The sequence below is a fragment of the Ursus arctos genome, chromosome X (assembly GCF_023065955.2).
Source record: "Ursus arctos isolate Adak ecotype North America chromosome X, UrsArc2.0, whole genome shotgun sequence".
Lineage (NCBI taxonomy): Eukaryota > Metazoa > Chordata > Mammalia > Carnivora > Ursidae > Ursus > Ursus arctos.
This window is the reverse complement of record NC_079873.1, coordinates 6,483,448-6,509,075: the sequence shown is the minus strand read 5'-3', so window position 1 is coordinate 6,509,075 and position 25,628 is coordinate 6,483,448. Positions and strand designations below refer to the sequence as shown.

At 46.0% G+C, this 25,628-nt stretch overlaps 1 protein-coding gene across 5 annotated transcripts in view; it reads right to left on the bottom strand.

The window, feature by feature from the left end:
• TBL1X (transducin beta like 1 X-linked) overlaps positions 1–25,628 on the bottom strand; it is a 213,502-nt gene that overhangs the window by 57,785 nt on the left and 130,089 nt on the right. For 3 of the 5 annotated variants that reach the window (XM_057309975.1, XM_057309974.1, XM_057309978.1), the window contains exon 3: positions 4,737–4,825. The exons of the other annotated variants lie outside the window; for them this stretch is intronic. The gene's annotated coding sequence lies outside the window, so the exon portion shown is untranslated. The remainder of the gene's footprint in view (positions 1–4,736; positions 4,826–25,628) is intronic. 5 annotated transcript variants of the gene reach the window in all.

Below are 25,628 nucleotides of genomic sequence, written 5' to 3'. Positions count from 1 at the left end.
TGAACGGGGTTTCACGCTGGTTGCTTACTTTCTTGGACTTTCCGTCATTTACCACTGAGTAGATGTCTTTATTTTACAGTAAGAAAAGACACCCCCCAAAGATAAGATTTCCACTAAACTTATTTATTTACTTGCAGTCAGATGGCCCAAAATTATAAATATAATCAAACAACTATTATTTTATTACTAGAGTCTTAGCAACAGTACTACCATTTAAAATATGGGAATAAACCAGTAGAATAAGATGGAGTCCTTGAAAGAGTATTTCATGACCAGGGAAACGTCCATGATACAGTGTTATGTAGGAAAATAAGTAGGTTTCAAGATGGAACGTGCACGATGCCAAATTTTGTTTTGCATACACACACAGACACACACACACACACACACACACACACACACACACATACACACACACGGAAGATAACCCTCCGAAAAGTCTCCCATCTACTTCTGGGGGTGGAATTTCGCTAGAGTTCTCTCTCCGTGTTTGCTTTTCCTATTTTCCAAATCTTCTCCTATGAACGTGAACTGTTTTCACATTCATTAAAATGTAATTAAAACCTGGCAGTGTCTCCAGAAATAATCTGCATGAGAACGACTCAGCGCTTCTAAGGAGGAAATGAGGCTACAGGGCTGGAGAGCAGAGGAGGGGCTCGTGTTAGGAAAATAAAGCCGCTCTTCACGGAAGAAAAAACATCCCCAGGGTGAGGCATTCAGAAAGGGTCCTTTCTGCGCTTGGCCGCCCTTCTGGGTTAATTCATGGCTGGCTGGGGGCCTTCATCCAAAGCCCTTGTGCACATCAATGGCCGATGCTGACGTGACAGGAAAGGCGTCCGGTCCCTGGGGTTACCTCCAAAACCGCCTGCGTGCCTCCCAAGTGGCCACAGAGTCCTCTCTCCAACTGTGCAAACTGGCCACCCTGTTCACTGACACGTCTGGGCCCGTCCACGGGGAAGACCCAGAAGGAAGCCTTCCTAAAAGTGCTCAAGCTAGTAACAGCAAACCGCTGCTCAGACAGGCTGCGTCACAAGAGCCAGACGATGTACGCACAAAGAGCATGACTGTCCTTTCCTCGTCCCCTCCCCTCTACACACTGCAGTGCAAGCTCATGCGCCCCAGACTGCAAAGCAGACCGCCTTGGAGACACGGCCAGTTACGGCCTCCGCAGAACAGTACTGCTTTTCCCATGACGTTGGTTTGAGCTAATACTTCCAGTGCATCGGTAAATCAATGTACAGATTCAATTATCTTTAAGACGGAAAAATTGGAAACAGCTTGTCCACAACGTACATGAGGCCCTCCCACGAACTTGAGGAAGACGCGCGGGCTGGCGATGCAGTGTCTGAGACACTGTGTTGTCTTCACAGACAGCACTGGTTGATGCTTCAATTTAAATGAATAAGAAAAACACCTTTTAAAACAACACTTGAAGGGACGCCTGGGTGGCTCAGTCGGTTAAGCGTTAAGCACCTGCCTTCGGCTCAGGTCATGATCCCAGGTCCTTGGTTCCCTGATCCGCGGGGACTCTGCTTCTCCCTCTCCCTCTGCCCCACTCGTGCTCTCTCTCGCTCGCTAACTCTCTCTCAAATGAAATCTTAAAAAAAGAAAATACTTAAATATTAAGAACCTCAGTATCAGATGAGAGTCCAGGGCCCTCTTATTTATGTCAGCAAATGCAGGAACTCAGTTTTATCATCAAATGCTCAGCAGCTTACATGTCATTTCACCACAAGGCTGGTGAGACTTACCATACAGAACAAAATACCGACAGCGGTAGTGAGTGGGCTCTGCCAATCTTGGTGCTCCTGACACGCGGCACCAGCTACATCCCGGCGGCGGGGCGTCCTGTGCACCGTAGGACGCGGAGCAGCATCCTGGCCTCTGCCCCCCAGACGCCAGCAGCACCCGTCCCCCTACAAACTGCGTCCAGACGTGGCCGAATGTCCCCTGGGAAGGGGTGAGGGCTTGCCCCTGACTGAGAACCCTTAGTTAAAGCGGGTACACAAGTCCAGGACCGCTGCTCATGACAGGGCAGGACAGCCCTCAAATTCCTACAACTCGTAGCTCCCTGAACATCCGCAGGGCCTTTGCCAAGTAACCACGGTTTGGATTCTGTCGTAATCACATCATGGGCCTCGCAGAGCTATACCCCAAGATGCCCTCCAATTCACAAAGCCAAGTTCGGGGAGGCAGAGACAAACAGGTGCGTTCCTCTAGTGAGAGTCAGCAGACGGTGGCCTGGGGCCAAACCCCTCTTGCTACTTCCCCTCGTCAGGCCTGCGAGCTAGGACTAGTCTTTATGTTTTTAAATGGTTGAAAAAGAAAATCAAAAGAATCCTATTTCATGACTCATGAAACCGATCTGCCATTCAAATTCCAGTGTCCGTCAATAAAGTTTTATTGGCACTCACCCGTGTCCACTCATTTACGTACGATGGACGGCTGTCTCTACACGAGAGCGGCAGAGCCGAGCGGCTGTAACAGAGGCCGGCTGGCCCACGAAGCCTCAGTGACTTACTCTCCGGCCTGTGACAGAAAATGCTGCCCTTGCTCTGGTTCTGCCAGCCCTACCGAAGCGTGTCCCGTTTCTACACTGGACAACCGTCTGCCTTGTCTGTCCGCAGCGTGAAGCCGCCCGCCCGCTGACCTGCAGGGCATGCCCCAACGTGCGCACGTCCTCAGGAACAAAGCAGCCCCTGAACCCTGAGAGCAGGAAACACCACCGCCACGCTCTGCCGTGGCTCAAAGCCCAAGCTCCAAAGTCATCTCTAAAGCTCCACACCAGCGCCTCCCACACAGTAGGAATTCAACGTGTGCTCCACTCAATGGAAGCTTCTGTTCCCTCCGTACTGAGTGAACTCCCAGCCGAAACACCGAGGACCGACAGCCCTCTCCCGTCGTCCCTCTGACATTCGGAAGATGGTTCAACTCCATTTCAAAAAGTACGGACTGATGAAAAAGCCTGGCAGCTCAGTAAACGTGAAACACAGTCACCATGCAGCCCATCACTGCTACTCCCTGACACAGACCCAACACAAATGGAGAAGACGTCTGCACAGAAACCTGTACACAACGTTCAGAACAGCAGTAATATGAATAATGATGGTTCATAATAACCGAAAGGTAAACACAACGCAAACGTCCACCAACTGATGAGCGATCTGCAACAGAATGTGGTAAACCATACAATGGAGTATTACTCAGCCACAGAGAGGATTCAGGCTACAACACGGATGACTCTTGAAAATACTATGTTAAAGCCAGTCACAAACTCAGCTACATTCACATTTTGCAAATTTTTGTTTTTATTAGCAAACTACATTTTTCAAATACTTCCGTAAAATACCAAGATTCTTATACATTACTTTGCTATTTTTACATACTTGGGTGTTTTTTTTGGGGGGGGGAGACAGAGAGAGAACCTTAAGCTAGGCTCCACACCCAGCACAGAGCCCCATGCAGGGCTCGATCGCACAACCCTGAGATCATGACCTGGGCCAAAAGCAAGAGTCAGACGCTTAACTGACTGAGCCACCCAGCTGCCCCTTTACGTACTTGGTTTTAAACAAAAATACCTCAAGATTCTTACTGTAGTTAAATGTAGGCCTATCACTTTAGTCCTGATTGAACTTTTTAAAGCAATAAGCAAAATTCTTCCCCAAATTTCCATCGTTATGTTTTTTAAAATTATGAAGGCTCTATAGGGGTTTTTTTTTCCCCCTAAAAAAAAAAAATGAAGACAAAAATAGGAAACAAACTGAGGGTTGCCGGGGGGAGGGGGTGGGTGGGTCAGGGGATGGGGTAACTGGGTGATGGACATTAAGGAGGGCACGTGATGTAATGAGCACTGGGTGTAATATAAGACTGATGAGTCACTGACATCTACCTCTGAAACCAATAATACTTCTATGTTCATTAACTGAACATAGAACGAAAATAAAAAATAAAAAAAAAAGGAAAAGGCAACCAAATTGATAAAGAAAAAAAATACAAATACAAAAAGTAAATAATGAAATCAGACCCTAAAATCCCATGTCTTGGCACCTGTTGGATTTGCTCTTCTGGAAACTTTATCATCTCCTAGCTCTGTAACAGGTGTAATGATCTACCTGTTGTTTTAATTAAGTTTCAGGGTTAATTAGCCAATCGGTTTGCAGATACACACAAACTGCATTACGAAACTAATAAAGCACAGGGACCGTGGCTGCCTCAGTCAGTAGGGCACACAACCCTTGATCACAGGGTTCTAAGTTCAAACCCCACGCTGGGTGTAGAGACTTGTAAAAAAAAAAAAAAAATTAAATATTAAAAATTTTAAAAATAAACTAATAAACTACAGAATTAAGTTACAAGAGATAAAATCTATACTCATGCGTCTAATCATAATTAATGTTTCGGCTTAATTTTAATACACAATGTTGACAAGATTTGGTGTTAGAAGGTGTCATCCTCTCCTGGTAAGACCCAGAAAAGTTTGTAATAACTGGTTCAGTATCCACAATTCTTGGAAGGCAATAAAAGGTGAATTCATCGTTTAGAATTACCTATACAGAGCCCATAATGACTTCACGGTGTCCTACCCACCACCTGCAATTTCGGCTACGGCAAAGGCCCGCAACTTGAAAAAAGCTCTTTTAAAACAGAAGATGTTCGGTTTGGGCAAAACGCACTTCCACTTGTCCACGGGATTTCAGCTCAAGGACCAAGATGCAACAGCAGGTTGGGCCGCTTACCTTTATGGTGACTTCATGTGTAGACCTTTGAACCAGTGAGCGCCCCAGCATCCGATCATAGAAACTGCAAAGTGTCTGCCAGGAGCCGGCTGGTGAGAAACGAGGAGATACGAAGAAAAAACTTAAAATTCTTTGGGAAGTATTCACCTCTAGCCTCTCCCATTTCGTGGGTTTTTTTCCTTTTCAAATCGGTGGCATTGTTTCCCTTTATCATCTCAACTCAAATGTCACTCATTTTATGACGTCACAATCTCTGTCTTACACTTGAACGCAGACACCGCAGGTTGGCTTGCAAAGTGAAAGGCGAGAAAGGAGGGAGGCCAGCCCGTACCGTCGTATGTGTCGAAATCCCGAAAGGGAAGAGTCTCAAAGTAAATAAAATTAATTTTAGTTCAGATATTGCTACTGCTATCGTTTACTGATCATCAGAGCCTATCCAAAATGCTTTTGTTTTCGGGACTATGTCCTCTGCAACCAAGAAACTAAACTACACATACCTCTAAGGGAAGAAACCACGCTTTAAGGAAATTTTATAGACATTACTTGGGCTAATGTTTATGACGATATTGCATGCATGTCCACGTGTATATACACACCTTGCTATATTCTGTGCTCATAAACACACAGAAACAGCGTCAGAATCTTTTTTTTCCCTTTCGGCTTCCCCAAAATAAAGCAAAGGAAAGGCACTAGACTCACTATGGTTCCACTTACCCATTGGTGTTGTCATGCATCTCAATTTCACGAGCGTTCCCCCATGTGCACTTCTGAAGAAGCCAGATCTGTAAGCTCCTAAGTTAACCTTCGCATCGAAAACGTGTTTCTACTTTTCGGCCAGTATAAACACTAAGCAATCAACTAGCATTGACTTAACAGTAATTACCTTCTTCCTCATAAAACTTCCTTGGTTATGAATGAATCCAGCGTCCTACATTTAAATTATCTAATATTGTCTATAAGCTCAAAATCTAAGGAAATGAACTGCCTGCCATCTTCTCTCAATTCTTGTTTAATCATAAGCGATAAGAAGGTGCCAGGGTTAATATAATTCAAATTCACGAGTGAAGCTTATGAATAAAGCTGTTTCTTATTAAGTGAATGCAGACCCTCATGAAATGTTTTAAGGAAATTCAAGGAAATTATCCCCAATGAGTCATGTTTATAGCTACACTGCTCAAAGAAAGGCAGTTGAAAAGATTTTACAGGTAGGTTCATAGGCGCTTAAGTTTCATTACAGTACATTTTTTTAAAAACACCATAAGGATATGTAAGATATAAGTAATAACCAGGGCAATTTTTAAAAATCTACCATTGAAGAAAAATAATGATATTTAAACAAAATTTCCCTACACCTCTTTGAACAGAAACTATTCACCAGAGGGAAGCAGGCATAAAGGAATATTGATTTTGCTCATAAAATAAAAATACATTTTGTAATGAAAAAAATTCTGTAGTAGAGATAAAATAGGACAATACTCCTCACAGTACCTGAAGCAGAAAGCAAATTACTATTTTCGGGATTGAGTTGTAAATTACCACGGGGGGGAAAAAACAGCCTTATGATGAAATCGCTAAATACCATGAAGTATCAAAATATGAGCAGATGTCACCACAATAAGCCCCAAATTGCTTGGAAATTAAAACACTAAAATCCATAATAATTCAATAAGTAATTAATATATAAACAGCTCCTATTACAAGCTGTTCAGAAAAACCTTTAGAATCAAATTCTTATTCTGTGGTCCAAAACAGATGGTAACTCTTGGAATTGAAGATTATCTTTTATATATGTTGTTAAACTCAGGAAGTGTAATTAACATCATCTGTGTGTTATAAACACACAAAAACGGGAAAATAGGACTGGTTACCAACACTCTTCCGCTTATGAAACATGTCAAAATTAGTTTATTGATAGAAACAATAAATCTGATCTTCCAATATTTAATTGTAACTGATTTTCCCACGATCAGTACCCAGAACCACCACCAGTGAGCAGTACTGGCAAGAACGTTCATGTACTGCGAGGTATTGGTGTGAAATGCCAATGCATTCACAAATGCAATATGTTCTTTATTCTCAAAGGTAATAATGAATATAAAAAGGACTTTGTCACAACTTCCTGGTTGCTCCTCAGCTCTAGGTAAGGCACAGTGTAGACCTGTCCCAGCAGTCCCTCCACGGGGGAGGTACAGGGCCCTGACAACACTCGCCATGTTGTGCAAACATCCCCTCTGTCAAGTCCCAAAACATTTCCGTCACTCCAAAAGGAAACCTTGTACCCAATTAAGCAGTGACTGCTCATTCCCTCTGCCGGCGGCCCTGGCAACTGCCAGTCTACGTTCTCTCTGGATTTGCCTATTCTGAACACGACACGACAGTGGAAGCATCCAATAGCTTTTGTGACTGGCTGCTTTCACGAAGCAAAATGCTTTCAAGGTTCCGCCACGATAAGGCGCGTCTCGGCACTCATTCCTTTTCGCGGCTGAATACTGTTCCACCGTATGGATGAACTACACTTGGTCCATCCATCAGATGCGGGGCGTTCTGGCTTGCGTTCACTTTCTGCCCATCGTGACTGGGGCTGCTATGAACACTCGTGCACAAGTCTGCGTTGAGCCCCCATTTTCCATCCCTTGGGGCGTACCCCCTTGCAGGGGAACTGCCCTACATCAGTTTGCTTTGATCCTCCTTCGTGGAAGCCTCATCCTCTCCAGGACTGACAGATGCAGACGGGACAGGCAGAGAGATCTGCGCAGGGAACAGACGTACAGGAGGGAGCCAGGGAACCTGCCTGCCTAAGAGCTCCAGCAGGCAAAGGACAGACAGCTAGAGCTCTGCACAGTGAGCACCAAGAAGAAGAAGAATTCTCTCTCTCTACGTGGAGCGAAGCAAACTGCTCTCCCACTCAGGAGCTCCTCAAAGTGTTATCAGGCAACCAGAGAACCTGGACTGGTTTTGTTTTGCCCTTGCCGCCCTTTCCCACCTCCCCAGGCTTAGCACCAAAGTTCTGAGTTCAGGGCTGCTCACATTTCCGCTTCGATTCATCAGGGGCAGTTGAGCTTGACAACGGTTGTCCACGTACCTTCTTAAACGTAATACTAAAATTTCATACTGATCCATGCATGTGATACCTAATAAAAGCGTGCAATTATCACAGGGCATCTGCATTGTAACACACTGCTTTCAGCCAGCGCCGCCGGCGCCTTCCACCCCAGGATCAATTAGGCACGGTCTGGAGACATTTTTGGCCGTTACACCTGGAGGAGGGGGTCCAATGGCAACTAGTGGGGAGAGACCAGGGAGGCCACTAAACATCCTACACCTCCCAGGACAGCCTCCCCACAAGAAAGACGGATCCGCCCCCAAAATGTCCAAAATGCCAAGGTTAAGAAACTTTATTTTCACAGAACAGGTTTTAGATTAAGTTCTTCATGACTTCTGATTTGTACTATGAAATATCAGAAGGTGAAAGAACACTTTCACGCCGGTCTTAGATTCAGAAGTTAGAGTCTAGGGGGTGCTTCCGTAGACTGCCATAATGCTTCCTTCGTCATTGCCCCAATTTTTTAAAACCAATAGCCCACATGAATCATTAAGTCAAACAGACAAACATACGTTTTCACTGATCATAAATTAAATGCTTAACTATATAAATACTATTTCCTGGTAGACTAGAATCCCAGTGCTTTAAACTCACGTCATCCTTTATTAAACAATGAAAGGAGCCTGCCAACCAGACCCTCATGCTGCGTCTTCACCGCTGGACCCCAGGCCACACCAATCACTGCGTCACACCAGGTGATCTCACACAATAAATCGTCATTCTGCTGTCAGGATTGGCTCACGGCTCTGAGCCGTAGGCAGCAGGAATTCTGGGAACACCGTCTTCGTGGGGCTTCACTTCCGGCAGGCTCCTTCACGCACACAGGTGTCCCAGGGGTGAGGACGCCTCACGGTCACTCTGCCGTGGTTTGCCCGACTCTCTCAAAGTCCGCTCTGAACGGCTTTCCAACAATATGTTGAAATTCAAAAGACGATTTTCTGATTGACTCAACACATCGGTCACTAGACATTCCAATTAATTGAGGTTTTGCTGTTGGAAGGCTGTGTGCTCTCCAAGAGAAATATAAAAACACACTTTTCAGATGTTGGAAGCTAGAAATCTAAAGATGACAGTGCCTGACTAAAACGAACACAAGTGTGCCAAGATGGTAATGACTTACAAAAATAAACATCACTTTTAATATTATAATAGTATCGAGAAATAGGGCAGTTCCAGATAAACCTTTATCCACTGGGAATTAATCAGGCCATCATCCTCATTTCTCCTTTTACTCACTGAACTAGGCAAATGGGTACTGCAAAGTGAAAAGTCACAATGCATGAATTATTTCCTCATATCTTATCTCATCTTTAAAAAAAAAAAAAACTCACTTTTGGAATACACTTAATTTAGGTGAACTAATTCTTGCCCCTGTAGTAAACATGTGCCCTATTTATATATAAGGCAAAAGAGACAACATCGATGGAACCCCTTCCCTTTTAAAGTTACGCTTTCGACCCAGGAAAAATGTTTTTGTATTGTTAATGATAAAAGATACTAATTTTGTACACAAATTCCAAGGGCCTAAACTTTGATGTTCTTTAAAAACAAGCTTATATGTCATAAACATATAAATTAAAAACAAGGAACATCTTAAAACATTTTTATTTTAAAAACAGTCTGCATGGTCAGGGCACCTGGGTGGCTCAGCTGTTTAAGCGTCTGCCTTCAGCTCAGGTCATGATCCCGGGGTCCTAGGACCGAGCCCTGCATCGGGCTCCCTGCTCAGCAGGGAGTCTGCCTCTCTCTCTCTTTCTCTCTCTCTCTCTCTGTCCCTCCCCCCACTCGTTCTTGTTCTTCCTCTCTCCAATGAATTTAAAAAAATCTTTTTAAAAAGTCTGCATGGTCAGATGACAATATTGTTGTCACTGTTGTTCAATGTCTATGGAAAACATTTAGTCCAAATGTTTTTGGAATTAACACTTTATGTATTGTTGGCCGTAGGCACACGAACTCCTTTAGGGCACACGAACTAGACAATGGATTGTTACTGTGCCACCGTGAAAAAGTTTGGAAAAATGGCTACTGGTGAAGTGTGCCCATATAGCTGGCAGTCACACGCAGAGAGTTACGGTGACACCTCTTTCACAAGTCATCCCGTTTGAACACTCTGCACACGACCAGGGATATGTCCAAGAGCTTTCTCTATCGCCCCATTCTCCATGGTCCAAGTAGACAGTATGGAGTTAGAAACCGTGCAAGACTAATAAACACTGACTTTCACATTGCCCAAACTTGGGGTGGGGTTCATTTTAGTATTTGTTCATAAAACGCCAGTCCTTAGATACGATAACATGTATTACTGAAAAAGCAAAGCTTGTAAGATCGAGTAAGTTTGGGAAATTCTAGGTTAAAAAAGGTAAAACAGATCCATGAAGCTGAACAAACCCCAAGCAGGATAAACACCAGAGAAAACCCTAATAAGACACAATCAATTTCCTGAAAACCAGCAGTAAAAAGAAACTCTTAAAAGCAGCCAGAGAAAAACACAAATTACACCCAGAGGGAAAGTTAACAAAACCCACAAACTTCTTGTCAAAAACGATGTAAGCCAGAAGACAACGGAATGAAATCTTTAGAGAGCTCAAAGAATGTGTCAACTTAAAATTCTACTCCCAGACAGAAGAGCTTTCAAAAACAAACACTAAATAAAGACTCTTTAAGACAAACAAATGTGGAGACTCCAATGCCAACACGCCTGTCCTACAAGGAAAATTAATGGAAGTTCTTTAAGGGGAAAAATGAGGAGCTCAGACGGACCTCTGCATTCCTGCAAAGCCATGATGAGCGGCAGAAAGGGTAAACATGGCGGTAAAGAGAAAAACATTTTCTTCTCATTTTAAAATTTCTTTTACATATAATTGAGTGTTTAATGCAAAATTAGTAGCTGTTTTGTGGTTTCTTAAACATATAAAAGTACAATGTATGACAACAGTAGTACCAGGAAGTAGGAACGGAAAGAGAACAGACGTACACTGTTGTTAGGTCCTTACACAGGATGTGGTTAACAGACACCGATGCCGACTGTGACAAGTTAAAGACCCTTATCGCAAGCTTTAGAAGAACACTAAAAATTGAGGCGCCTAGGTGGCTCAGTCAGTTGAGCATCGGACTGTTGATTTCAGCTCAGGTCAGGATCCCAGGGTCTTGGGATGGAGCCCTGAGTGGGGCTCCCAGCTTAGCGGGGACTCTGCTTCTCCCTCTCCCTGGGCCCCTCCCCACCCCCTGCTTGTCAGTGCACTCTCTCACAAATAAATAAACAAAATCTTAAAAAAAAAAAAAAACACTAAACATTAAAACAAAGAGGTACAGTTAATAAATTAATGGTAAAGTAGGATCAGAAAAAAATTCTTAATTTATGCAAACATATGCAGGAAGAAAGGAAAACAGAAACACAAGACGGTACAAATACAAAACAAATAGCCAGTGGTAAATGGTATAACCATTCTGATTAAAAGGCTGATTGCGGCACTGGACAAAAAAGCAAGATCGAACTACGCTGTTGATGACAAAGCCACTCTGGATAAGTATATATTCTGTCTATGAATGTAGGTATGCACGTATGTATATATGTTACACACATTGGCCGTGTATTATTGACACGTGTTGTCTTTGCCTGTACGTATTCTGCTCAATTTAACATTCTCCTTTGTGATTTCTTCCACTTCTTAAGTGCTTCATGAGTCTGGGGAAGACACATTAGAGGTGAAGAAAACATAAAGAAGAAAATTTAACATGGAGTGATTCCTGGACACGGACAGCACTCTGCCTTCAGTAAGGGATTCCTACGTGATGGTAACGCGACACAGTGCCCCTGGACTGTTGGAGGCGAGCCGCAGAGAGCCCGGACCCATCAGGATCCTCAGGAAGTCCGAGCGTCAGCACACAGAGGTCGCGTCCAGCATTTACGGAGGACACACACCTTGAGGTAATGGATTAAGGAACGGAATGCTGAGAAGTCACAACCTCTGCTCTTGAAGACCAGTTCAAGCGAAAGAAATGCTTTGATTGGGGTGGCAGACTTGGAAGAATGGGGCAGAAGTGGCCTTCCAGAAGGCACGGCAGCTCCACGCCCAACCAGTCCTGCTCCCCACTCTCCAACACATGTTGGTCTCTAACCCCGGAGACCCTCCCACGCAAATCCATCTGAGAGTCTGCGTCCTGAGAAACCGTCTTGAAACAATGGCCGCACCAGCAGCTGGTACGATCTCATACAAAACTCGCCTGGGCTACCAAGTGCCTCTATCACAAACGCTCCCAATGCTTCCTTCTAAAATCACAGAAAATGATGCTTTGTATCTTTGACGGGAGAGCGTGCAAGCCAGCCATTTTAATAAATACACACGGGTACATGCGATGTGAATCTTACATGTAGAGAAACTCACAGGAACTCCCAAAGCACCAAAGATGCGATGTTCTCACTGTTCGCTATTACCTACGATGGGCTCCTCTGTTTACTCCCCTCCCCTTTTCAGAAATCGAGCTTAAGAGTTGGGAGACCTATCTGGACATGGCAACAGAGGGCAAATGCCAGGGCCATGAGCAGGGGTGAGCACACTTTTTCTTTAAAGAGCCAAAGAGTAAGCGTCTGGACTCTGCAGCCGTACCCTGTTAGAACTACTCAGCTCGGCCTGAAGCTCAAACGCAGGAACTGACAATACGCCAACAGGTAGGTGTGGGGCTATTTCAGTAAACTTGATCTACGAAAACAGGCTGTGGGCTGGGGTGGCCTCTGGGGCGTTACCGTGCTGGATTTATCAAGTTGTGCACACGTAACTCATTACTACATTTAAACAGACAACCTGAAATTGCATCAGGGTGACTTTACACAATCAACGTGCAAAGAAAAAAGTGCTCTGTTCCAGAAGTAAAGCAGGTGTGCGCTTTGTTACAGAGAATAACCACAGTGAAGGGGAAACAGCAGGACGGGCTTCTGGTCCCTGGGGCCTTCACGCAGCTGCCCCCAGGAGTCCTCTGGACAGTCGTGCAAATGTCACAGCACATTAACATGGGGCCTTCAGGATCCAAGTGCAGAAAGTTTCACTACAACTTCCCAGTTCTTTCATGGGTCCAGAAGTGTGAAATTGAACAGAACAATCGAATCAGTTTGGAAACGACATCCTTCATTTATTTTGCCTGTGAAAATTATTATATTGAAACAGAGTTCCGTTTTTAGAGTAGTGTTAGGTTCACAGCAGAAGCAAGCAGACGGTGCAGAGCTCTCCCATCGGCCCCCTGCGCACACTCCCGCACGGCCTCCCCATTCACGACATCCCCCACCAGAGCGGACGTCGACAAACCTGCACTGTCACTACCACCTGAAGCCCCCAGTTTACTCCAGGGTTCACTCTGGGTGCTGCGCGCTCCACGGACTGAAGCAAACATACGGTGACAGGCACCCATCCCTACGGTCCCCCTACAAAATCCCGTGTTCTGCCTCCTCATCGCTTCTGCCCCCAACCCTGGGCAACCACTGATCTTTTTATGCTGTTTCCTTAATTTTTCCTGTTCCAGAATATTCCGGTGTTGGAGTCCTAGAGTACGCAGCCTTTTCAGATTAGCTTCTTTTCACTCAGTGATGTGCGTTCAAGGTTCTCCCCTATGTTCTCATGGCCTGATTCAAGCTCATTTCTCTTTAGCGCTGAATAACCGTCCGTCATTTGGACGGACCGCGGTTAATTTAACTGTTCACCGACTGAAAGACACCTCATCTTGGTTGCTTCCAGGTTTTGGCAACGAGGAATAAAGGTGCTATCAACGTCTGTGTGCAGGCTTCTGTATGGATAGAAGCTTTCAATTCCATCTTTTTAAAGTGCCATTAAAGGGGGCCTGAGTGGCTCAGTCAGTGAAGCGTCTGCCTTCGACTCAGGTCATGATCTCACGGTCCTGGGATCGAGTCCCGCCTTGGGCTTGTTGCTCAGCAGGGAGCCTGCGTCTCCCTCTGCCTCTGCCTGCTGCTCCCCCTGCTTGTGCTCACGCTCTCCCTCTGTCAAGTGAATAAAATCTTTAAAAAAATTTTTTAAATAATAAATGCCATTAAAATTATATAAGTAACACATGTTCACGGGAGAGATTTTAAGTGGTTCTCAACTGCAGGCAGTTCTGACCCCTGAGGGTCATCTGCCCCAAGGGCAATGTCTGCACAGACTTCTGCTTGTCACCAGATGGGGGGGGGAGGTGACGGTGCTATTAGCATCTAATGGGTAGAGGCCACGGATACCTTTCCACACCAACAGCACAGAAGACATCTCCCCTACGAGAAAGGATTATCTGGTTGCCAATGCCAACTGAGCCGAGGCTGGGCGATCCCTGTACGCAGGTAAAACGTCACCAGTCTTCCAAGTCACTCTGAGCTGCGGGCTCTCGGTGTGGAAGGAGTCTCTACACTAAGCTGCTTCCGTGTGTTCTGATGTTTAACGCAAATATATTCTACAAAGTATAATCTCTTAATTCAGTAACGGGAGGCACGGATCAGCTGTTGCCATTATGGAAATTCCTGAGCAGCAAGGCTGGCTGTCCCCTCACCTATACAACATCACGTCCTGCCCCGCCCCCACGTGCAGAGTCCGTGTATCCTCTGTAAAGCCCCTCACGTCCATTATACAACACAGCAGCCCTCTTCATTATTCCCGTTGTGTAGGTAAAAAGGCTGGGTTCTAGAGAGTTTAAGGGAATGGCCTAGACTACGTGCACAGCTCCCAAGTGGTAGATTTGAACCCCAACAAATTTGTTGGGGTTCTGGCTTTGATCTGAGTGCTCTTATCATTTCATATCACACCAATTCATACTTCACAGTAATTTGGATGGAAGGGAGGTAAGAATTTATTTGGCACGATGGAAATAAATAGGAATTTGCAGCTGATAACATAATTTATTGAAGGGAAGTCTTCCAAACACTATGAATAATTGATTTCGTACATGCAGCGTATCCATTATGTGTGATTAATTCGGTTCATCTTTAATACTCTGAGTTGATCTGAAATGGATTTAACCATTTACACTCTACCGACAAACAACTGGGTTCAACTCATTTTTGGATTTTCTGTGACACGTTATTTTTTCCGACCGACTCACATCAGGCTTTCCCAGCTAGGGAAACTCTGACACTCTGTCAGGTGTCTAGACCCCGGTAGCTGGAACGAGAGTGAGCCATCCTGGGCTCTGCGTTTTGCTCACTCTCTCTCGTTCTGCAAAATCCAGACTGACTGGAGTCTTCGACCAACACCGAATATCTTTTTTTTTTTTTAATAGTTTTTTGCTATTTCTTTTTTTTTTTTTTTAAGATTTTATTTATTTATTCGACAGAGATAGAGACAGCCAGCGAGAGAGGGAACACAAGCAGGGGGAGTGGGAGAGGAAGAAGCAGGCTCATAGCGGAGGAGCCTGATGTGGGGCTCGATCCCAGATCGCCGGGATCACGCCCTGAGCCGAAGGCAGACGCTTAACCGCTGTGCCACCCAGGCGCCTCAACACCGAATATCTTATTTATGGAGATCATTCCTTCACGGACGAGAGGTATTTATTCCTGTCACCAAGAAAGCAGCAGAGTGCACGGTCGGTTGAGGAAGTGAAACTGGAAAACAAGTTTCCTTTTGATCCACAGAATTCCAGCCTTCAGATATAAGTGCCACGCCATCGCTACATGCCCTCATTCCCGTGACAACCGTTCCTCCGCTGCTCAATTGGTCTTTAACATGTAACGCTTCCCTATTCCATCACTGGTACTGGATACTGGCGAGGTCACGAGCAGCAATAATTATGAGAAAGGACTGTAAAATCAAGTGAAACACGTACGATGTCCCTCAGAAGTGTGCGTTCACATCAGGCCCAATTTCGCGTGTTTGTAGCTACCGACAACAAGTACTTTCCCATTCATATGAACGTCGCTACCTCTAGGAACTGCAAGTTCTCCATCTACTTTCAGACCTTTCCTTTCTTACAATCTGACATTGCTCCCTCGACCCAGTGCAGGGGTGGATGCCGCCCAGGCAGACCCGGAAGACCGGGACTTGAAAGGACACACGGTTTAGCTCTCTTGGACATGAGGACCAAATAGTTCCATCTTCTTCCTCCTTGATGTAATGGGGCTGAAGTGCAGGGACACCAGCTCATTCCCGTGCGTGACGGCTGCAAATGACAGTTCGTCGTATTCCATCCTCTGGGGAAACAAATACTTGAGGCGGTTTGCTTGAAGCACGACCAAGAACTCTGCCATCTCGTTCAAACGCACTCTGCAGTAACTCGTGGGAGGCAGGCCGGCAGGCACCGCTGACATCCACAAGTGAAGGACACGGGACGCTGACAGAGAGCAGACCTCGTGCCCAGAGGAGGGCCCAGCATGACACCTGCCAGGAAGACTCTGGTTTTCTGGGGCACCTGGCTGGCGGGCTAGGTTGGCAGAGCATGCAACTCTTGATCCTGGGGTCATGCATGTGTGGCCCACACTGGGCGTACAGATGACTTAAAAACTACAACAACAGGGGGCGCCTGGGTGGCACAGTGGTTAAGCGTCTGCCTTCAGTTCAGGGCGTGCGTGGCGTTCTGGGATCGAGCCCCGCATCAGGCTCCTCCACTAGGAGCCTGCTTCTTCCTCTCCCACTCCCCCTGCTTGTGTTCCCTCTCTTGCTGGCTGTCTCTCTCTGTCAAATAAATAAAATCTTTAAAAAAAAAAAAAAAAACTACAACAACAGGAGGAGGAGGAGAAGACGAAGAGAAAAAAGAAGACGACAACTCGTGGTACCCTACAATTTAAAAAGATGACTGAGGGGAGCCTGACTCGTTCAGTCAGTACAGCATGCAACTCTTGATCTCGGGGTCCTGGGATTGAGCCCCACGCGGGGTGTAGGGATTACTTACAAATAAAACCTTAAAAAAATAAATAAATAACAAAAAATACAAGGGCAACTGAATCTTGTGACAGAAAAAAGAACGCACGATTTAAAAACTCTTAAGCTCAGCGGATAGGACATCAGAACCCCAGGTCTCCAAGGGCTTGTGACGGTCCCGCTGGCTTCCGAGTCTGGGCTGGGATGCTGATGTCACGTGAAGCAGAAGCATCTTATCTCGCCCAACTGGGAACACACAGGCCAAAACGTCCGTATGTAGTGCAGAAACACCCAGCATTTGTGCGAAGCTCGAGGCTGCGGGAGCTCCCAGCTGAGTGTGCCGCTATCCCCCGTGCCAGCACGACCCCCCAGCAGCTCAGAGACTTTGCAAGTGCACTGCCAGGAAGGTGTGAAGCTGGAGGTGATCCCACACCAGCTGGCCCTAAACCCCATCGCCCTCCCCCCACTCCAGTGTCTGTCTCCAGGGTGCACTTTTAAGGGACTCTTAAAAATAAAAGATAGAAAGCCCAGTTGTTCTCCAGCGGTCTGCATTTCCCCTGAAGGTTAAACTCTGGCCTCGATTCTGCCTGCCCTGGTCCATCACGCTGTACTTACACCCAGTCTTAGTTGGCTTCCTCCTCCTTGGATTCCAGTGTGGTCTTGTTTCCCAGAAATCACAGTCCACGCTGGGAAAGGGTCATGTCTCCTCTGCGAGGCAATTTGGCAGACTCTCGCAGAAGCATCGGGGCCCTGGAGTGAGGCCGGCCGGGGCTAAACCCCAGGATCCCCCCCAGAGGCTGTGCGAGGTCTCCTGATGAATACTGTAACTTCTCTGTGCCACACGGTGAGCACGGCACTCTACAGTGACACTGCACAGATGGACATATTCAGATAGGTGTAAAGCCAGACTCGGAGGCTTGTAACAAGCGAAGTTATGATTATAACCACAATCCTGGCCACTAGAATGCTGCTACGTTCCTTCTGTTCTGTGACTCATTCCCTCACGTTTTTAAAGGGGGGGGGGGACACTCTGAACCTAAAAAAATAAACAAGATGAACCTTATTTGTAATTCACCACCATTATAAAGGTTTTAAATAAAAAATAAAAAGCCAAGATGAACCTAAAACCATTTCATGCCACTCGCTATTCTAAAGAATACGTTTCAAGGCATTTCTTTAAAGGGACTGAAATAGTCACGTAAGTAAACATGTGAGGGAATGGAGCTTTCTTTCAACTGGAACATAATCCCATTTATCGGTGGTTTCCTTAAACGGAAGCATATTACTTGGTGCTCGAACAACTGAGTTTTTAAATGAGCAAGTGTGTGTGAGGAAGGAAGGAAGCAGAGTCAGATGAGAAAACAAATCGGATCGGACTAACTGTGGATACTAACATTCCTGAACGGCGCAGTGAATCACACCTTCTCGCTCCGCTCACCCGACGATTCCACCTGCTTACCTCATCGCTTCTATCGATACATGTTACCAGTCTAGCGGCAAGACTTTCCTTCATGCAAACAGAATTTCAAACACAATCTCAAAAAGAGAAAATGCCAACGCTCCATTTCCTTCAAAAAAGGAAACAGAGCGAAAGTAGAATTTCAGTGCATTTTTTCTCGTGGAAGCTTAGCCTGATTTCCTTTGCGCCTGTTCAAATGTCTGTCAGGTCTAAGATTGTGTGCATGACATACAGAAAATCCAATGTGGATGGACCTACGTGGCGTTATGCTAAGCGAAGTGAGGGAAAGACAAATACTGTATGATTTCATGGACAGAGAAACAGAGAACAAACTGATGGCCGCCAGTGGGGCGGGGCGGGGGGGGGGGGGCGCAGGGGCAAATACAGTCAATGCCTACGTATATGGGTACCTGTAGTACCTGGCTGGGTCCATTAAGAACCTCCGGCGGTGACGTGTCTAACCACAAATTAAACTCTGAACAAAGTGTCACCCGAAAATGGTATTCTGAAGATTTCGTTAAAATGAAGGAAAGGAGATGTTAAACGGTGGAAACAGATGCTATTTCAGATTTCCGGTTGTGTGAATACAACTTTTCACAATGCATACACAGCCCTCACTGCAGAGAAAAGCTCTTTGCAAAAAAAAAAAAAAATGTTGGAAACACCCTACATGTAGTTCCAAATATGACATTTACATGGTTTTATTGAAATATCACAGATTAAAAATAGAAGACTGCCTTTTAGTAGGGTACAGACCTTGTCCAAAAAAGTGGAGGGGGGGCGCCTGGGTGGCGCAGTCGTTAAAAGCGTCTGCCTTCGGCTCAGGACGTGATCCCACCGTTTTGGGATCAAGTCCCACATTGGGCTCCTCCACTAGGAGCCTGCTTCTTCCTCTCCCACTCCCCCTGCTTGTGTTCCCTCTCTCGCTAGTTATCTCTCTCTGTCAAATAAATAAATAAAATCTTAAAAAAAAAAAAGTGGAGGGGAAAAAAGTGAATTTTGAGATATCATCCTCCAATCTGGTTCCTCCATTAGAGATTTCTCTCAAATTCGCCGGGAAGAGAGCTATTCCTTAAAAGATAGGACAGAGAGGCGAATTTTGGAACTGGGAATGGAGAAGGAAATGTATCTGAAATGGGCAAGTCTGGAAACTCGGCTGGGGTGAGGGCGTCTGGTGGACTCAGCAGGTAGAGCATGCAACACTCTTGATCTCAGGGTCGTGAGGCTGAGCCCTACGTCGGGTGTAGTGATTACTTAAAAATATAATCTTAAAAAAAAAAAAAAAAAACCTAACTTGCCCGAGGTTTTAAACTCTATACCTCTGTGGGCTTCGGCAACGAGCACAGGAGGCTTCCATGTGAAAAAGGGACAGAAACGAGTTTAGAAGAGCGTGAGGTGGACAGCGTGATGTACCGACAAAGACCCTCGGAAAAGCCTGCGTTCCGTAGGCGCAGTGGTCAGCAGTGGTAAACATGCTTGTGTAACTTCTGACAACTCTAACCTGTCAGACCAGAGGTTGGCAAACTTGTTTTCGAAGGGCCCAGGAGTAAAGAGCTTCAGCTCCACCGCCCATACGATCTCTGTGACCACCACTCCCTCTACCTTTGGAGGGAGACAGTCATGCACAACAAAAAAACGATGGGCGGAGCTGCGTTCCAATGAAATTTCGGAGATGTACAATAAAATCTGAATCTCACAGAATGTTCACGTATCATGACATGATTCTCCTTTTGATATTTAAAAATGTGAAAACCATCCTCAGCTTGCTGAGGGTACGAAAGTAGGCACTGGGCTAATTTTGGCCTGTGGGCGTTCGCTAGCTCTCCTGTTAGATAACATGAGTCATGGTTAGATGCCATTTCTAGAACATCTCACCAAGATCACTTCAAAATGAACCCTCAGGAAAACAGTAGGATGGTTCCCAAAAACATTAAATATAGAATGACCGTATGATCCAGCAATTCCACTTTCAGGTACAAAACCAAAAGAACTGAAAGGAGGCAGCTGAAGAGTATTTGGACCCTGGTGTTCATGCAGCAGCAACATTATTCACAACAGCCAGAATATGAAAACAACCCACATGTCCACCGATGGACGAACGAATCCACAAAGCTTGTATAAATTATAAACACACACACACACACACGATGAAGTACTAGTCAGCCTTTGAAAAGAATAAAATTCTGACACACGCTACACTAGGGGTGAACGCTGAGGACATTACGACGTTAAGGGAAATCAGCCGGACACCAAAGGGCAAAGAGTGTATGACCCCACTCGTGGGAAGGAGCTAGAGTAGTTAAAAACAGGGACAGAGGGGCGCCTGGGTGGCACAGCGGTTAAGCGTCTGCCTTCGGCTCAGGGCGTGATCCCGGCGTTATGGGATCGAGCCCCACATCGGGCTCCTCCGCTGTGAGCCTGCTTCTTCCTCTCCCACTCCCCCTACTTGTGTTCCCTCTCTCGCTGGCTGTCTCTATCTCTGTCAAATAAATAAAATCTTTAAAAAAAAAAAAAAAAACAGGGACAGAAAGTGGAATGGGGGTTGCCGGGAGCTGGGGGGTGGGCATGCTTTAACAGGTACAGAGTTTTAATTTGGGAAGACGAAAAAGTTCTGGGGGTGGACAGTGAATCTCTACTTAATGCCACTAAACCACGTACTTAAAATTTACCATTTTGACCATGTTTATTTTATTTTTTTAAAGACTTGAGAGAGAGCGTGCAAACGAGCACAGGCGGGAGAGGTGGGAAGAGACAGGAAGCGAGAAACACCAGCGGACTCCACACTCAGCACGGTACCCAACGCCAGGCTCGATCCCAGCACCCCAAGATCATAACCTGAGCTGAAGTCAAGAGTCAGACGCTCAACTGGCTGAGCCACCCAGACACTAGATGCCCCAAAATGGGACGTTTTACATTATGTATATTTATACCAAACTAAAAGAAAATCTCAAAGAAAATGAACCTTCAATGCAAATGCATTTCTTCCAAAGACCTTGCATGCTGGTTAAAAAGGAACTTAGATCAGGGGCGCCTGGGTGGCGCAGTCGTTAAGCGTCTGCCTTCGGCTCAGGGCGTGATCCCGGCGTTATGGGATCGAGCCCCACATCAGGCTCCTCCGCTATGAGCCTGCTTCTTCCTCTCCCACTCCCCCTGCTTGTGTTCCCTCTCTCACTGGCTGTCTCTGTCAAATAAATAAATAAAATCTTAAAAAAAAAAAAAAAGAAAAAGAAAAAAGAAACTTAAGATCAAGATGGTGATGGGCGTCAGATCAGACGTCAGCCATCGCACTTTGAGGCGAGCGTGAGGAATAATGGCCGCTTTCTTTTCCTGAGCCGCTTTCAAGCCCTTAACCGTGAAACACAAAATGGACTCCGTTATCTTCAAATTCACAGGAGACACTTGGAGATACTTCCTGGTGGAACAGAGCCATTCTCTAAAAACAATCTCAGAACCTTGGTACTTTCTGAAATAGCTGAACGTTAGTCAAACCCAGGAATTGTTAGGCTAGTTTTTGTCCTTGAAGAATTTAGCTACATGTAGCAGAATGACACATTTTGGTTAATTAAATTCATATTAATCTCTGTGGCTGGGAAATGGGACGGAAGCTCCTGTTCAATCAAGATCATAAAAGCCATTTGAAAAAAATTTAACACATTTGGTTATTGGCAAAAACTCTAGAAGCCTAAGAACAACAACAGGTATTCAGATTTAATTAATCTCAGCTGAATCATTTCTCCCTACCTTGGGTGAAAGCTTCATAAAAAAAAGGAAATCTTTACCTAATTCTTAGTGGAAGCTGTTCCCCTTACTTTACAACAAGAAAGGAGTTAATAAGATGATGACATTAACAAATTTCTCTCAAAAAGTTCCCAGATGGTGGGTTCACTCAACTCTGATCTTCTACAAGCTTGTGTCAGTCTTTATGAAAATACAAGCGGTTATCAAAGGACTGTGGCACCTCAATTTTTGAAAGGCATCTTTCTGACCTCTGGGCCCCTCCCACTGACTTTGAAGTGAGTGCCTCAGGGCAGGCCTGCACCGCCATTCACCTCCCTGCACAGAACTCATCCTGTCCCTGGCTTGAGACCCCAAATGCATTTCTGGTCCTGGCCCTCCCAGCAACACACTCATCCCACATGAGATGTCCACCTGCAACTCCAACTGGTAGCCCAAACATGGCCTGTCCACGACGGAGCCCTGCAGCCCCCCTCCCACACCAACACCAACACCAACGCCCCCCCCCCCTCCCCCCGCCTGCTGTCCCAGGGACCGGCCCCGGAGCCAGCCTCCTCCAGCCAGGACATCTGCTGGGGATCTCAGCTGAAACGTCCCAAATCTGGGCTTTCCTTCTTGGACCCATGGAGCTTGGCTAGTGGAAACTGAGACTGCCTTCTGCCTGGGACCCACCAGGAGCCACTACCGTCCCCCACACCCAGCAGCCAGCCACGTGCTGGTGCCGTGGGAGGCACCGGAGGGTTTCAAGTCCAAACTCCTCACCACTAGTATCACGTCCCGCAAGGGACTGACGGTTGTTCCGTGCACACAGCTCTGATCCCATCACAGAAGTTTGCTCCCATCACATCATGCCTGCCCGGTCTGCTTTTCACCTCGCAAGTTCCTGAAGCTCGGGCCCACTGCCCGGGCCTTGCACGGGCTGTTCCCGAACTCTCTTCTGGCTTTCCCCAGCTGCATCCTCCAGACTTCAACTCAACGGTCTCCTCCTTAAAAGACCTTCTTACCTCTAACGTGGAACCCCTTCCACCCAAGTCTCCTGGTCCCACACTCCTGCTCCTTTCCCTCAGGATGTGTTGTTACCAAAGCATCTGGTCTGTTTCTCTGTTTAGGGCCTGTCCAGCGCCAGCGCAGCAGGGCCCTCTGCACCCACAGCCCTGAGCTCAAAGGCTGTTGAACTCAACACCTGTATTATCCACAAAGCTTCACTTTGTGCTTCATACAAGAATGAAACCTAACAAAGAGCTAAGTACGTAAGACAAAAAACCTCAGAATACAGTAAGACATAGTTAACCCCAAAACTCACTGAATATTGCATTTTCCTTCTTGATGACTCATGCACCATTTTGGGGTCTTGCAGGGCTTTGTAATAAGCACCACTGATAATCATAAAGTAAGGGTAGCAGCAGCAGCTGTGTGAGATCACAGCCGTCTAAGCATCCCCGTGTTACCAACACTCAAGAGTTAATATCACATAAACCTCACAGCCAAGTGAGTCCAACACATGCGTAACAACCGGACTTCACTCTTCACTGTAAGGTCTGACAGTTAGAAGATAAACAGTAACCAGTTCTCGGAAAGGATTCCGCTACTCCCAGCCCCGGGATTTTCTTCAGATCTCTTGTGTCTCCAAACCCATCCAGGGTTGCTCAGCGGCGCTCGGCTGTCCGCGCTCCCGTTAACTACAGGCTACGGAGACCTGACCCAAACGGACGAAGTCTGAGTGCACACAGAGCCCATTACTAGCTTTTCACGGAAATGAAGCTGAATGCCCTACAGACAGGGCAAGTATGAGTCCTCTTCAAAAATGTCATGGGATTCGGTACGAGCAAGACAACCGAGCAGGCTGGGATACGGTGGCAATCTGGGGAGATGCAGACAAGAGATTTCTGTGCAGTTTTCATGCGGGAGACCTAGAAGCTAGAAACCCCGCAGAATGTGCTATGCGCTATGGCTGGAGTCTCTTGGGGGAAAGCTCTGGCGGGGACTCCTCCTCCGAGCAAAGGGGAAGCCTGCCCTCCGAGTATGGGCACATGACTGGGTATTCACATGCTTTAGGGTACGACAACAGAACACATAAGATGTGTATGCCTCCTTTTTTAGGATTCCCAGCTTTTACTGACTTTTTCAATTAACGTGACAATGCTCAGGCCAGATTTTGGGGGAGGGGGATAAGGGCCGACTTCTATCTTTGCACACAAAACTCCCTACGTTATCTCTGAGTGATAAATATGCATTTATAATGTGCGCAAATCAGAAGTCATTTCAGCTTACATCATGACATTTTTTTTTTAAGATTTTATTTATTTGACACAAAGAGAGACAGCCAGTGAGAGAGGGAACACAAGCAGGGGGAGTAGGAGAGGAAGAAGCAGGCTCCCAGCGGAGCAGGGAGCCTGACGTGGGGCTCGATCCCAGGACCCCGGGATCACGCCCTGAGCAGAAGGCAGACACTTAACGACTGAGCCACCCAGGAGCCCCTACACCATGAAATTCTAAGTAGCTGACAGTGACTGCATACTTTTTGGAGTCCAGAGAAGGCCCAAGATTACATGGCCAAAGTTTCACAAGGTGAAATTACACAGTAAAATCGCTATACTATTCCAGACACTGCCCCCCACCATATCCTCTGATAATCCTTTACAAAATGAAGTATCTAAGTGCCTAATATATAACATAGATAAATTAAGATTATTTTCACTAAAACTGGTTTCTTAGTATTAGAAAAGGATGGTACTTTGAAGTAAGTACATTCAAATCGAAAAAAGTAAGCTTTCCACTTTGTTAAATATGTTAGCTTATAAAAACTCACTTCGTGAAAAATTTTTCCTTAATGCAGCTGTCTGCAAAGGGAAATACATACCTGTGAAATAGGATAAATTTTAAAAAGAAGACAAAATGCTGATCTTTGATCTAGTCCCTCAACCTCTCTTCACCTCCACCTTCACAGAGTGGCTTAAAACTCATTTCCTCCACGCAACGGTGGCGTATAACCTTCTTGACCCCAAGAGGAATGGTTTGCTCATTGCCTCCTCGGGCTCCCGGGGTATTCTGTATGTTGCACGTGACAGAACCAATTCCAATGTGCTGGGATGGGTTCTTTACATTTCTCATGCCTCCCCCAGATGCAAGACCTAAGACCCTTATACCTGTTTCTCGATCTATTCCAGTGGTTCTCCACTGGGGGTGACACTGTCCTATCTCTGGAGACAGTTGTGGTTGTTGTAACTGTTGCGGGGACAGTTACTGGTACCCGGTGGGTGGAGACACCAGGGCTGAGGTTCAACACCCCACAATGCCGAAGACAGCCCCGGCGCCACGAACGATCCAGCCCCACAGGTCAATAATGCCCAAGCTCAAAAACCCTTTCTGCCCCCTCATGGGGATTTCTGTGGTTTTCCTGCAGTCAGTGTTCATGTTCTACGCAAGTTTAACCTTTTTTCTTGTCCTATGTTGTCTGCAAGGCACCTTCACTCTTTTGGTAGGAACTCAAGCTTGCTTGTGTTTTTCCAGCATTCAAAGACTCTTCACATGATTCTGGGCATCACTGTAGGGAGGTTGGCAATCCACAGAGTTTTTATGTTTCTATCTTCTAAAGCTACTGTCCTTAAAAAAAAAAAAAATTCAATGGAGCACCTGGGTGGCTCGGTTGGTTAAGCGTCTGCCTTCATCTCGGGGCCATGGGATCGAGTCCCAAATCAGGTTCCCTGCTCAACTGGGAGTCTGCTTCTCCTTCTCCCTCTTCCCGTGGCTTGTGCTCTCTCTAGCGCGCA